Consider the following 14,418-nt stretch of genomic DNA (forward strand, 5'->3'; position numbering starts at 1 on the left):
AGTACAGTTTTTCTACAACAGTTATCAGGCCTACAGGGATGGAAGAGAATGAGGGAAGGCTATGTTTTCAAAGATATAAAGATGCATAAAATTCACCTTTCATAAGAAACAGATGTACCGTAACTAATTAGAATGAAGAGTTTTCTGAAAACGACAAACCCTAACTATAACCCACCAGTAACGCTAAGTTTAAAGCTGAGAGTGTCATGGGCAAAAATAAAGATAAATGAGGGCTACTAGGGGAAACTGAAGATTTGACATCACCTATAACCAGGCCAGACAGGGCTTGTATTTAGAACTCATTAATTTTGCTTAAGCTAATCCAAAGCAGACGGTGGCCCTAGAATCACTTCGGCTAAGGAGACAAGGGTTCAGTTAATTTACTCTCAGTACAGCAGATCAGTGCTGCTTTTAAAGTGTAAATTTGGTGGCTGGGAGCAGTGGCTCATGCCTGCAATCCCAGCACTTTGGGAGGCCAAGGCGTGCCGATCACTTGAGATCAGGAGTTTGAGACCAGCCTGGCCAATATGGCAAAACCCCGTCTCTACTAAAATTACAAAAATTAGCCAGGTGTGGTGATGTGCGGCTGTAATCCCAGCTACTTGGGAAGCTGAGGCAGGAGAATCTCTTGAACCCAGGAGGTGGAGGTCATAGTGAGCCGAGATCATGCCACTGCACTGCAGTCCTGGCAACAGAGCAGGACTCCATTTCACAAAAAAAGTAAATTTGATCATGACATGCTCTAACAAAGCCCATCTTCATCTGACTTCATCTTCTAACCTCTCTCTCCAGCTCCTCCACCCTGACCAAGCTGCAGTTCTTCTGACACAACTTCAGCCCTCCTGCGTTAGGGCTTCTTTTTTTTTTTTTTTTTGTTGAGTTGGAATCTCACACTGTCGCCAGGGCTGGAGTACAATGGTGCAATCTCAGCTCACTGCAATTTCTGACTCCCAGGTTGGAGCGATTCTTCTGCCTCAGCCTCCCAAGTAGCTAGGATTACAGGCACGTACCACCATGCCTGGATAATTTTTTGTATTTTTAGTAGAGATGGGTTTCACTATACTGGCCAGGCTGGTCTTGAACTCCTCACATAGTGATCCACCTGCCTCAGCCTCCAAAACTGCTGGGATTACAGGCATGACCCACCATTCCCGGCTGCGTTAGGAAATTTTTAATAGCTCTTCCCAGTACTTTGACCACAGATATCTATTTGCACAGCTTCAGTGAGTTCACGTATGAATACTCAGAAATATGAGCCCTCCTGCCCCCTGGCATTTCCAAACCCCTTCCTCTGCCCAACTTTTTTCTTTTTTCCATAGCACTTACCACTTTCAGCATAATACAGTGAACCTATTTATTATATTTGCTGTTTCTTTTCTCTCTTAAAAGTCGCCTTTTTAAGTTTCTTTTTTAAATTTTAATTTTTAAAAAATCTATGAAGGAAGCAGAGCAAGATGGCAGAATAAAAGGCTCCACTGATCTCCCCCTTCCCACTGTAAGAACATCAATTTAACAACCCTCTACACAGAACAACACTCCTTAAACAAATGGGAAAGCATTCCATGCTTATTCATAGGAAGAATCAATATTGCTAAAATGGCCATACTACTCATTGGATTTATAGATTCAATATTATTCCTATCAAACTACCAATGACATTCTTTACAGAACTAGAATAAAAAAAACATTTTAAAATTTATATGGGCTGGGCACATGACTCATGCCTGTAATCCCAGCGCTTTGGGAGGCCAAGGCAGGTGATCACCTGATCGAGGCGTTCGAGTCCAGCCTGACCAACATCATGAAACCCCATCTCTACTAAAAATACAAAAAGTAGCTGGGCATGGTGGCACATGCCTATAATCTCAGCTACTCAGGAGGCTAAGGCAGGAGAATCACTTGAACCCAGGAGGCAGATGTTGCAGTGAGCCACAATCACACCATTGCACTCCAGCCTGGGCGACAAGTAAAACTCCATATCAAAAAAAAAAAAAAATTGCATGGAACCAAAATAAGAGCTCAAATAACCAAGGCAATCCTAAGCAAATACAATAAAGCTGGAGATATCACGCTGCCCAACTTCAAACTATACTACTACAAACTATACAACAGAGCTATAGTAACCAAAATAGCATGGTACTTGTACAAAAACAGACACATAGGCCAATGGAACAGAATATAGAACCCTGAAATAAGGCAAAACATCTACAACCATCTGATTTTCAACAAAGTCGACAAAAACAAGTATTGGGGAAAGGACTCCCTATTCAGTAACTGGTGCTAGAATAACTGGCTAGCCATATGCAGACTATTGAAACTGGACTCCTTCCTTATACCACACAAAAATTAACTCAAGATGGATTAAAGACTTAAATGTAAAACTATAAAAACTGGAAGACAGCCTAGAGAATACCATTCTGGACATAGGAACAGGCAAAATTTTCATGATGAAAATGCCCAAAGCAATTGCAAAAAAAGCAAAAATTGACAAATAAGTTCTAATTAAACTAAAGAGCTTCTGCACAGCAAAAGAAACTATCAGCAGAGTAAACAGACAGCCTACAAAATGGGAGAAAAAATTTGCAAACTATGCATCTGACAAAGGTCTAATATCCAGCATCTATAAGGTACTTAAATTTTATAAGAAAACAAACAACCCCATTAAAGAGTGGGCAAAGGACATAAACAGACGCTTTTCAAAAGAAACATACATGTGGCCAACAAGCATGTTTTAAAAAGCTCAACATCACTAATAATTAGAGAAATGCAAATCAAAACCACAGTGAGATACCATCTCACACCAATCAGCATAGTTATTATTAAAAACTCAAAAAGTAACAGGTGCTGGTTAAGTTGTAGAGAAAAAGGAATGCTTATATACACTGTTGGTGGGAGTGTAAATTAGTTCAGCCATTGTGGAAAACAGTGTGGCAGTTCCTTAAAGATCTAAAAACAGGACTACCATTCGATGCAGCAATCCCAATTCTGGGTATATACCCAAAGAAATATAATTCTTCTATCATAAAGACACAAGAACACATAGTTGATTGAAACACTATTAACAACAGCAAAGATGTGGAGTCAGCCTAAATGTCCATGAATAGCAGACTGGATTAAAAATATATAGTATGCACCATAGCATACTATGCAGCCATATAAAAGAATGACATCATATCCTTGCAGGAACATAGATGGAACTGGCGACCATCATCCTTAGCAAACTAATGCCAGAACAGAAAACCAAATACTACATGTTCTCACTTATAAGTGGGGATTAAATGATGAGAACACATGGATACAAAGAGGGGAAAGAGGGGAACAACAGACACTGGGGCTTATCAGAGGGTGGAGGGTTGGAAGAAGGAGAGGATCAGGAAAAATAACAAATGAGTACTAAGCTTAATACTTGGGTGATGAAATAATCTGTACAGCAAACCCCTGTGATACAAGTTTGCCTATTAACAAACCTGCACATGTACTCCTGAACTTAAAAGTTAAAAAAAAGAACCAAAAAATCACATGAGCCCTCATAGTACCCCCACCCCTCCATTCCACCCCTGACCCCAGGAGTAGCATGGTGCAGAGCACGTCTCTGAGCACTGAGGGAGGGAGTACATAGCAGCTGTGAGGCATTGAACTCAGTGCTGTTCTGTAAAAGCAGAAAGGAAAACTAAAGCAAACTCCGCTAACACCCACCTATTGGGGGAGCATTTAAGCCAGCCCTAGCCAGAGGAGAATCACCTATCCCAGCTGTTTGAGCGTGAGTTCCCACAAACCTCACCATTGAGGGAGGGCTACAGTGCTCTGGGACTCTAAAAAACCTTGAAGACAGTCTAGGCCATAAGGACTGCAACTCTTAGGCAAAAAAAATATATATATATATAAATTTGATCATGCCATGCCCTACAGAGCCCATCTTCATCTGACTTCATCTTCTTCTTTTATTTATTTATTTATTTATTTATTTATTTATTTTTTGTTATCTTCTTTTTTTTTTTTTTTTTTTTTTTTGAGACAAGGAGTTTGACTCTGTCACCCATGCTGGAGTGCAGTGGTGCGATTTGGCTCACTGTAAATTCCACCCCCTGGGTTCAAGTGATTCTCCTGTCTCAGCCTCCCAAGTAGCTAGGATTATAGGTGCCCGCCACCACGCCTGGCTAATTTTTGCATATTTAGTAGAGACGGGTTTCACCATGTTGGCCAGGCTGGTCTTGAACCCCTGACTTATGCAATCTGCCTGCCTCGGCCTCCCCAAGTGCTAGGATTACAGGTGTGAGCCACCACACCCTGCCGAGTCCTAAATTTCTATCTTCAGCTCTGACCTTATTCTAGTTCCAGCCTCCTCGGCATCTCCACTTGGCTGTCCAATAGCATCTCAGTATTAACAGCAGCCCTGGGGCTCTCCCCCAAACTTGCCCCTTTACCAGTCTCTGCCTCATATCAGCCTCCCAATTGTTAAAGCTCGAACTCTAGAACCAATTTACTGCACTCCACTTTCACTCACCTTCAGAACAGCATCTGAAATTCTCTAGTCAACAAGCTTTAGTAACACAAAGAACACGAATAAGTCAGGTTGTCCCAGGAAAAGTCTATTTGATTCTTTTAGTTAAAATAAAAGACACAAAGTACTGGAGTGACTAAGATATAAAAGACACAAAGTACTGCAGGGACTAAGCTGCATCTCCTCGGTAAACCTCCAAACCCTTTCCCTTAGTTGTTACTAGAAATTAATTTTTTTTAATTTATTTTGGAGACAGACTTGCCCTGTCGCTCAGGCTACAGTGCAATGGTGCAATTGCTGGCTGCAACCTCAAATTCCTGGGCTCAAGCCATCCACCCGCCTCAGCTTTCTGAGTAGCTGGGACTACAGATGTCAGCCATTGTGCCCAGCTTAATTTTTTTTCCCCTAGCTGGAAACTCAGAAGCTCATCTTGCCTATTTTGGGGAGAATCTACCCCAGGGTGGGACAGATCAGGGTGGGTTAGGCAGATCCTCTAAGACGGGTTTCTCACGCCCAGGCAGCAGGACTCACAGGCATCTTCACAGGGGACAAAGCACTCTCGCTGGAGAGCTGGGCGGTGAATCTGTCATCCTGCCTTTCATCTGACAAACCAGAGAGGAGGCGCGGGGAAGCACAGACATCATCTGTGGCTTGAGCGGTGGGCACAGAAAACAGCATTTCTTTTTCTGAAAACAGGAAAGACATTTTAAGTTGGGAATAATGTTTCCTGTCTTCTTTGTGTAACTCAGCATCTGATGGCTCATATTCTGAAATAGCCTGTAACCCTATTTGTATTTAGCAATCAGCTCATTTAGCAAGCTAGCATTTATGGAGTACCTACTATATTCCGGGCACTGTGTTGGTTTATTATTATTATCATTTATTTTGAGACAGGGTCTTGCTCTATCACTAAAGCTGGAGTTCATGCAGTGACGCCATCACAGCTGACGGCAGCCCTGACTTCCTGGACTCAATCGATCCTCCCACTTCAGCCTCCTGATTAGCAGGGACTACAGGTGCACATCACCATGCCTGGCTAATTTTTTATGTTTAGTAGACACAAGATCTCACTACATTGCCCAGTCTGGTCTCAAACTCCTGAGTTCAAGCAATCCTCCTGCCTCAGTCCCCCAAAGTGCTGGGATTACAGTTGTAAACCACCGCACCCAGCCTGTGTCGCGATTTTAAATGTCTTTCTCTCATCAAATCTTTGTGATGAAATGTTGGAGCTCTTATTAATCCTGGATGTTTTTCTCTTGTTCACTCTACATATCCAACTTCCTGCCAACTCACATTCTTATCTCCTGCTTGGTTTCTAATTCAAATTATCTTCTCAACACTTGAATGACCCATTAGAACCTCAAACATCTCCAGGGCTCCCCACACCCTGCCCAGCCCAGGACACCCAACAGCCAATCTGTATGGTTGGTTATCTCAGTAAGTGACGGCCAGGTCGTCTTCAGTGGCTCCATCTCTCCATCTGTCCCTATCTTCCTTTTCATGTTGCACAACCCCTGGCCTACTTATTAAAATCACTGGCCTGGACTCCTGCAAAATCCTTCCAACTGGCATCCCAACTTCCAATCTGGGCGCTTGATCTTATCTGTTCTCCTCTATTCGAAACCTCCCAGCAGCTTCCCATGTTTCCTAGAACGCAATGCCTTAAGGGTCACCCTGGCACTTGTACTTATTTTCTGCTGGTCTGGCCACAAAGCCTTACAGGTTCCAGGTCCCTTCCTTCCCAAGTCAGGGTCTCCTCCATACTCACAGAGATTTAACATTAGTCATAAAATCTTTTTTTCCTTTTTTTTTCTTTTTTTGACAAATTATTATTTATTTATTGAGACCAGGGTCCTGCTCTGTTGCCCAGGCTGGAGTGCAGTGGCTCCATCTCAGCTCGCTGCAAACCTTCACTTTCCTGGCTCAAGCAATTCTCCGGCTTCAGCCTCCCAAGTAGCTGGGAATACAGGCATGCGCCACCATGCCCAGCTAATTTTTGCTTTTTTTTTTTTTTTTTGTAGAAACAAGGTTTTGCCATGTTGCCCAGGCTGTTCTTGAACTCCTGGGCTCAAAGCAACCAGGCAGCCTCAGCCTCCCAAAGTGCTGGGATTACAGCTGTGAGCCACCACGCCCAGGCTATCCTTAAAACTTTTTTGATATTTAATACTCTATCTTTTCTTAGGCTCATACCTGTCTTGTAGCTTTCAGTTTAGTCCCAAAGATGCTTTAATTTGGTAACCCTTTTGTGAACTTTGACTTATAGTTATGCATGCTTTCTCCCTAATATGCCCACAAATGGGATAATAGTGTAAATACTGTTCTGTACCTTTTTTTGCCTTAATACTTTCCAAAACGCTTTTGTGCCAATTCTTACAGATGTGCACTATTCTGTTACTTACTCCCTCATGGTGTGAATATACCATAATTCTACATTTTCTCTGTAAGCTATTCTAATGTTTTTCTTATATGAACACTATAAGGAACTTCTTTGTGGCTGTGTGTTTAGGATTCATATGAGTATTTCTATAGGACAGTTTGTAGAAGTGAAATCATAGTTTGTACAAGTTGTGCTTTTTTTTGAGATGGAGTCTCACTCTGTCACCCAGGCCGGAGTGCAATGGTGCGATCTCGGCTCACTGTAACCTCTGCCCCCTTGGTTTAAGCTATTCTCCTGCCTCAGCCTCCCAAGTAACTGGGACTACAGGCGCATGTCACCACACCTGGCTAATTTTTGTATTTTTTGTAGAGACGGGATTTCACTATGTTGGTCAGGCTGGTGTCATGATCCCCCCACCTCGGCCTCCCAAAGTGCTGGGATTACAGGCATGAGCCACCGCACCCTCCCAAAGTTGTGCATTTTTATAAGATCATCAGTTTGTCAGGTTCAGTTGCCCTAAACCAAATCCTAGAGTTGAGAGAGGCGTTAGAGGGCCTATGGCCCGATGTGCTCCATCACAGGAGGAGAGGACAGGGCTAGAGATGCTGACCTGGAAACAGAAAATGCGGTAATCCCAGCGCTTTGGGAGGCTGAGGCAGACAGATCACTTGAGGTCAGGAGTTCAAGACCAGCCTGGCCAACATGGCAAAACTCCATCTGTACCAAAAATACAACAAAATTAACCAGACATGGTGGTGATCACCTGTGGTCCCAGCTACTCAGGAGGCTGAGGTGGGAGGATGGCTTGAGCCTGGGAGGCAGGGGTTGCAGTGAGCTGAGATCGCACCACTGCACTCCAACCTGGTAACAGAGTGAGAATCTGTCTCAAAAATAACAACAACAAAAAAAATAATTATTAGAAAATGTCTTCATTCTAGTTCCATATTTTGACGAATCATTCAAAAAACTTATTCTGAACAACAAAAGGTTGTTCTCCATCACAGTGAGGGTGAACTTGTATAGTTCTCTGCATAGTGCTAGGCTCTGAGGAGAAAAATTTGAAAAGTACTTGCTTTCAATAATTTCATGGACCATCAGAGGAAATTAAGTCTATGGTAAATGCACTCGATAACAATAGCTTAGGCATACCCTTAGAAGGATCCTGTATGGCAGATGCACCTGAGTGTTTTCTGAGCTAGGGAGTCTCCGAGTGTCCAACCTGAAGAGTCATTGCTTCTCTTTGAGGAATATCTGAGCCTTCAGCCCATCCCATGGAACAAAGGCCACACAGGGGATTGAGGTCCTCAGTTTTTGGGTTACATGAAGGCTGCCACGTGGAGGTTGTTAAGGAAAGGGTGTTAAGTGAAAATGCTGTATAAACTGCATGCTGTTTGCAAGCAGTTGTGGCCATCTAGTCCAGCTGCTTCCACTAGAGTGTATGTAAGGATGTGCAGCCCACGGCCACCGGACTCTCTCCCCTGTACAGAATTCCCTAATAGAACTCCGTGTCTCGTTTGCTGGCTCTGAGTCTTCCCTGACCTCTGAACCTGGTGCCTTCCCTATTGAGGCTAATAGGGGTTTGGTACAACAGAAAGTAGATAATCACCATAAAGTGCATTTAGAGCTAGGAACAATTCCACCTTGCTATCTGGTTTAATCCTCAAAGCTACAACTATTTCTCAGCATGTAATAGGGGAATCAATGAAGGGATGAAATGGAGTGAGCCCCCGTGTGAATTTTAGGATTATCTGTACATCTGCCTCATTCCCCTTTAGCTTGGAAAGATTTGGATGCTCAGACCTCTACATCTAGACCTGCTTTTTGTTCCTTCTGTTAATCTAGTTTTAGTCCTCTATACATCAAGTACACTGCCTTGTGTAAGCCATTTAAGGGTTTTGAGGCTCATTCCAGCATGAAATGAAAATGCAGCATGGAGCCGGGCACGGTGGCTCATGCCTGTAATCTGAGCACTTTGGGAGGCCGAGGTGGGAGGATTACGTGGTCGAGAGTTCGAGACCAGCCTGGCCAACATGGTGAAACCCCGTCTCTATTAAGGATACAAAATTAGCCAGGCATGGTGGTGCATGCCTATAATCCCAGCTACTTGGGAGGCTGAGGCAGGAGAATTGCTTGAACCCAGGAGGCAGAAGTTGCAGTGAACCAAGATCGCACCATTGCACTCCAGCCTGGGCAATAGAGCAAGACTCCAGTCTTGCCGGACCAGTGCCCAGAGCAAGCCTGGGCAATAGAGCAAGAAGAAAAAGAAAATGCAGCATAATGGGGGTGTGAAGGTTGGAGGTGTGTCCCTGAGTGGGTGCTTCTGGTAATTAGGCAGATTCCAACAGCCTGGCCTCTGTCACCTGGGGCAGCCATGAAGGCCTCAAAGAGGAGGCAGCCTTAGAGGGATGAGGGGATTTGCCTGGTGGGTCGCATGTGGAGAATGAAGGAGGAGGCAGGAGTCGTGGAGGCAATGTTCCATGCAGAGAAACAGCATGTGCAAGCCCTCGAGTGATCTAGAGGCCTCAAAGAGTTCTGTCTTACTAACCAAATCATGTTGAAGAATGAAGTAATGAGGTGGTTTTTTTTTTTTCTGTGCGCAATAGGGAGCTGTTGAGCAATGTTGAGCAGGGAAGTGACATGATCAAATGTCCATCATGTGTGAAGTACCTTTTGAGCAGTCATGGGAAGATGAACTGGAAGTGTAAGAACAATAGGCAAGAAGTTGGCAAGGAAACTATGGCAATGGTTAGGTGAGTGCCTGCATTGGAATTCAGGAAGCCAGGGATAAAGAGGTACAAACTGATGACCGGTTGGGTGTAAGAGATGAGAGCAAATTAACAAATGAGACTCTCCCATGGTTCTGACTTGGGAAGCAGGGTGAATGACGATGCCACATACAGAAGAAACACAAGAATGGGAAATTGCTTGAGGAGTTTGTCTTCGCTGCAGCCACATTGAATCAGAGGTGCCTGTGGGATATCCAGCTGGAGATGTCCAATGGGCAGTTTCCGAATATGACTGCGGAGCATCTGCATCCTTTTCTCATCTCCTCCCTCTTTCCACTGGTTCTTACGAGGTCATGGATTCTTAATGATCATGAAAGCTCAAGACCGTGTCTCCTGAAAACATGGACAGGAATATGGAATGTTTGCATCATTTCAGGGGTTTCCATTCATGGACCTTATGTGAGAAACTCTAAGTCACAAACCCCTGTTTGAGTAAGCAGACACTCTCAGGGACACTAACACTCCACAGGTGGGCAGAGGAAAGGGAATCATCAGGGCAACTGAGAGGGAGTGGCCAGAGAGAGGAGGAGTGCCAGGAAAGGGTGGGTAAGGGTGGGGTCACTGCAACCAAGGGAGGGCCAAGACTCAGGATCAGATATGGACTGCTCGGGGCTCATGAACTGGCAAGAAGTCACCGGTGACCTTAATGGATAGTGGTTCCATAGAGTCACCAGTGCCCAGCAGGTAGTTCTGCAAGTGAATTGAGGTTTTTGCCATTGAGAGTAATGACAATTACTTTTGCACCAACCTCAAAGATAGCTCTGTGGTCATTATTCACAGCACGCTGAACTGTAACTGCTTCTGCCCATTACAAATAAACAGTCACTAACTTTGGACAGGTAAAGTCCCTTTAAAAATGAAAATCAGATTTAAGACTAGAATATGGATATACACTGATAAACTCATCGTCGGTTGGAAACACTATATGTTGAAAATGCACAGCTGGGCAAGGAGCCACTATAATCTCAGTACTTTGGGAGGCAAAGGAAGGAGGATCACTTGGGGACCAGGTGTTTTAGACCAGCCTGGGCAACACAGTGAGATCGCATCTCTACAAAAAAAATTTTTAAGAAAATTTACTTAAGACACCTGACCTACTAAACATCATAGCTTAGTCTAGCCTACCTGAAACATGGTCCGAACACTTATGTTAGCCTACAGTTGGGCAAAATCATATATATATATTTTAAATTAATCATCTTGGGTAGGGGAAAAGTCATCTCACTTACAGGCCATATACAAATAAAGTATCTTCTCTCAGCAAAGAGAGCAGAAATGCATGTGGTTTATAAACTAATTAAAGGAAAAAGTAACTATTGCTCAACTTTAAAGATATGAATACATGTAAATAATCCACATTCACAATATGGCTAATCCATGACACATGTAGGTAGATGATAAGGACAGCAAAGAAACCTATTTTAAAAAACAAAATTTCCAGAAAGGCGTGATGATTCATGACTGTAATCCCAGCACTTTGGGAGTCCGAGTTGGGAGGATCACCTGAGCTCAGGAGTTCAAGACCAGCCTGGCAAAGACGGTGAAAACCCATCTCTACAAAAATACAAAAATTAGCTGGACGTGGTGGCACACCTGTAGTCCCAGCTACTCGGGAGGCTGAGGCATGACAATCGCTTGAGCCCAGGGGGTGGAGGTTGCAGTGAGCCAAGCTCACACCACTGCACTCCAGCCTGGGTGACAGAGCAAGACTACATCTCAAAAAAAAAGTTTTTATTGTATGAAAGGGTTTAAAAATGGCCTTGTGTCTTGCTTCTTGGAATTTGTGCTTCTTGTATATAAAGGATTAATTCTTCATGGAACCACAAGAAAGTGCCTTTTGTTCTGGGGTGTCCCTGTTTGAGTGGACTCAAGCAAATGTCTTGGGGGTCCACGTGGCAGGGCTTCCTCCTCTTTTCATGGTTCCTCCACACACAAGGCACGTTGAGGGAGTCTTGGGACCTTAGCAGAACTTGTGTGATCAACACTGAGAGATTTCTATGTAGTAATCAAAATCCTCTGAAATACTTTTGTTGATGAATTTGTAACTAATTCTTAGTTATAAGAACAGTAGCAGCTAACCCTTCAATCGAACTTACTATACAACAAGTGCAAGAATAAATTTTTTCCACTTCCTGCCCACTTTCCTAGACCACTCTCAAGGACTTAAGGTTCTCAGCCTTGGTTGGCTCCTTTGTGATCAGCCACGCCCATTTAGAGTCAACAAAGAGAGGCGGGCCTGGGAATCCAGATTCCTCCTTACTTCCTGTAATTAACACAAGCAGATGTGTTATGGGAAAACCCCTGACCTCACTGTGCCAAATGACACATCACACATACACATCAGTCCTCTCACCCAAGCTCTGGACAGCTGTGACACTTCCCTGACTCAAAACAGTCTTGGAAAGAGAAAAATGGTATTCATTTCACAGGCTGTGCACTTAAACCCCATATTTTTACTTCTTGTGAATCAAGATTGTGAAATAAAGTTTAGAGCAAATTTGCATTCAGTGAACAAACCAAAACCCAAGGTAGATTTTTGAACAATTAAACTGATATCTATCAAACCTCTACCACGCACCAGGACTGTTGGACATGCTTGAGCTGCATCAATGAACAAAACAAAGTTCCCAGCCTTCACGAAGCTGACAGTCTAGCAGGGAAGACAGGCAGCCAATGGCATAAATGAATACACTATAGTGTTTTACAAGGGGATGTGTGCTATGGAATCTATTCTGGAAGAATTATAGCAATAAAAAATGAAAATTGTATATTTATCCTTTATAGGATTCAGTAAACAAACATTTGTTCACTAAATCTGGGAAGCAGAATCAGGGTGGGTCCCAGTTTCATTTCGGGTAAATTTAAGAAAAATAGGATTGGTGTATTGTCCACTGAGAGTGGGAACCTTCACATTTTATCTTAGGTGCATGGTGCCCCAGGGATTTAGCTCACAGTCACACTGAACAATATCTTCCTGCCCAGGTGTGCATCACCTTTCTCCCCATAGGCCACACTTTTGAGGCCCTGCCCACTTTTCTTCCAGCTCATGAGGAAGCCCAGGCTCAGAGCCCTTAACTGACTTCCTCAGGCTCTGAGGATGGGTTAATGATGGGAGGAGAGCCTGGAACTTGGGTCCTGATGCCTTGATGGTTCTCAAATTATCCCGAGCTGAAAGTCTAGAATCCCATGGGCTGGGCTGGGTGGGAAGGGAGGAGAGTTATATAGCTATCTATGGCTATTATGACAGTAGTGTGCATTTATTCAAGAAATAATAGAGGCTGGGTGCAGTGGCTCATGCCTATAATGCTAGCACTTTGGGAGGCCAAGGCAGGTGGATTGCTTGAGCCCAGGAGTTTGAGACCAGCCTGAACAACATGGCGAAAACTCATCTCTGCAAAACTTTTTCTAAAAATTAGCTGGGTGTGGTGGGGTGCTCCTGTAGTCCCAGCTACTTGGGAGGCTGAGGTGGAAGGATCACCTGAGACCAGGGAGGTCAAGGCTGTAGCGAGCCATGATTGCACCACTGCAATCCAGCCTCGATGACAGAGCAAGAGCCTCTCTAAAATAAAATAAAAAGAAAGAATAGGGCACTTACAATGATAATAGCTTATTTATTGAATATTGAGTGTTTTAAGTACCTAGCCCCATTCCAGCAATTGCACGGGTATTCTCATTAGATCCTCACAAAACCCTAAGAGGTTCTGAGAGGTTGCATAAACTGCTCAAGATCCCAATCTAGAAATAGAGGAATTAAAATTAGAACCAGGCAGTCTGACTTCAGAGATCTTACAAAAAAAAAGAAACCAGAATATACATAGACAAAACCAGAAATGACAACATGTAATTTATATAACCCCACATGAGAAGTTCATGATATCTGGCGGGCCCACTTATAGCAAATTGTTCATTTGGATTAGTATTGGCTCAATGTCCTCCCCTACTACACCCAAGACATGGTCTCACCCCATCACCAAGGCTGGACTACAGTAACGCAATCATAGGTCATTGTAATCTTGAACTCCTGGGCTCAAGCAATCCTCCCACTTCAGCCTCCCAGTTAGCTGGGACTACAGGCCTGTACCACTCTGCCTAATTTTTTTTTTTTTTTCTCAGAGGCAGGGGTATCACTATGTTGCCCAGGCCGATCTCCAACTCCTGGCCTCAAGCGATCCTCCTGCCTCAGCCCTGATATCTTTATTATTTTGTTTCACTGTTTCCCTGTGGCAATATGTCATCTGCACACTGTGACTTTGGCTCCATACGATGTCCAGCACCCTATAAATTACCCAACCAATGATTTAATCCCAGTTGATTATCCCTGCTCAAGGGATCACAAAATCACGCTTTTCAAATTATATCGTTTTTATATTTTTACTGGCGTTGATACATAAGGCATAGCTTCTTCTTAACAACTGGGGCTAGTTACCCCGAATAGCAATTCCTCATGAACAATATAAATGCTTATTTTCCCCCTTACAGGTTTTTTTTCAGTTTCCTGTTTTCTTTCTTTCTCTCTCTTTCTTTCTCTCTCTTTCCTTCTTTCCTTCCTTTCTTTCTTTCTCTCTCTCTTTCTTTCTTTCTTTCTTTTCTTTCTCTTTCTGAGACAGAGTCTCACGCTGTTGCCCAGGCTGGAGTTCAGTTGCACGATCTCGGCTCACTGCAACCTCTGCCTCCTGGACTCAAGCGATCCTCCCACCTCAGCCTCTCGAGTAGCGGGGATTATAGACACACACCATTATATCCAGCTAATTTTT

The sequence above is a fragment of the Aotus nancymaae genome, unplaced genomic scaffold (assembly GCF_030222135.1).
Source record: "Aotus nancymaae isolate 86718 unplaced genomic scaffold, 86718_ANA_hifiasm-v0.15.2.pri h1tg000041l, whole genome shotgun sequence".
Taxonomy (NCBI): domain Eukaryota; kingdom Metazoa; phylum Chordata; class Mammalia; order Primates; family Aotidae; genus Aotus; species Aotus nancymaae.